This window comes from Dipodomys spectabilis, unplaced genomic scaffold (assembly GCF_019054845.1).
Source record: "Dipodomys spectabilis isolate Male_0828 unplaced genomic scaffold, ASM1905484v1 ptg000341l, whole genome shotgun sequence".
NCBI lineage: Eukaryota > Metazoa > Chordata > Mammalia > Rodentia > Heteromyidae > Dipodomys > Dipodomys spectabilis.
In genome coordinates, this window is record NW_024871018.1 from 570260 (window position 1) to 571938 (window position 1679).

The window sequence follows — 1679 nt, forward strand, 5'->3', positions numbered from 1 at the left end:
AATGCCAAAGGTAGAGATATTTAACAAAATACCATGAAGTTGAAACAAGTCTTAAAAGGGGATCTAGGCTTACAGGAAGTAGGGCAGAAGGATGGAGAGGGAAATGGTGGACTAATACAGTTATAACACTCAATGGACATATGTGAGAATATAAGTAGGAAACTTGAAGGGATAGGTGGGGTTGGGATAAGGGAAGGAAGAAAAATGGAAAGTTTGACAATGATCCAGATGCACTGAACATTGAAATGCACATACACTCTATTCAACACTGACATGATGAACTGAAACCCCTTTGCACAACTTGCTAAAGATAATTTTTTGAAGTTTTAATATTAAGAGACCAGAAGCATAAACCTTTAGAGATAAATAAGAGGATAGTATTGACATATTGTTGAGGCTTTTGTTCCTTTCAATATACAAAATTAAATAAGTATCAAATCTGCTGCAAATTTCTTAAACTGTAGAGAACCAAATTCCAATATTCCTTCATTTTCAATAAAAATAAATCTTATAGACTGTGGGGGATAGCAAAGATGGCCCTGAGAGGAAGTTGAGTGGGCAGAGCTGGATTTGTTTAGGTTCAGTGTGTAAACATCTCATGGAAGCTTAGGTGCATGATAAGGTGTGGCCTTTCAGTGATTGGTTGGTTCCATTTCCTCTCCTCCCATGCAGTCTTTTGCTTTAAAAAGGGGTTGCTCCCTGTTAATAAACGAGTTCCTGCTTGGTTTGACTCCCGGCTGAGTCTGATTGTCTCCTGGGCTACTGGGCTATGGGGTGCTGGGGAATGGGGCGAGCAGCCCCACTTCACTTCGCATTTACCTCTCCTCGGACCCCATCCATCCAAAGACGCACGAAGACCCAACAATAGACCTTTAGGTTTTCCAGTTGTTTCTAAATATCTTAATGTAATGCATTGGAACTAATTTCATTCCATATTTAAGTTTAAATTGTAAATCACTAAATTCTTTTAAAATCCTCTCGCTCAGGCACAGGTATGGATAGATAACTGATGTGGGCAGAATCAGAATTATTCAGAAGGCTGTAAATGGATGCTTACCTAGTTTACTCTCTGCTGGGTCATAGAATACAGAATGTCCTAATTGGAAAAAGTTAGCCTTCCCAGGTTTTCTGCATATAAACACTCCATCAACATTTTGTTATTAGAGGATAATTCAAGATTAGCTATATGTTGATTGATAATGACTAACCATGACAGGAAGGAGAGGGAAATCCATCTACACTTCAGTGAGGTTCTGATTTGTGTTTCACAAAGTGTTATGAAAGCTCTCCATGAAAATCTAGCAGCTGCATTTCTAAAAAGTCCTTGTGTGGTAACATTTTCTTTCTTTCTTTCTTTCTTTCTTTCTTTCTTTCTTTCTTTCTTTCTTTCTTTCTTTCTTTCTTTCTTTCTTTCTTTCTTTCTTTCTTTCTTTCTTTCTCTCTCTCTCTCTCTCTCTCTCTCTCTCTCTCTCTCTCTCTCTCTCTCTCTCTTTCTTTCTTTCTTTCTTTCTTTTTTTTGAGTCCGGTTGTGGGGCCTGAACTCTGGGCCTGGGCGCTGTCCCTCAGCTCTGCAGCTCATGGCTAGCACTTTACCACTTGAGCCACAGTGGCACTTCTGACTTTTTTTTTTTGCTTATGTGGTGCTGAGGAATCGAACCCAGGGCCTCATGCATTGCAAG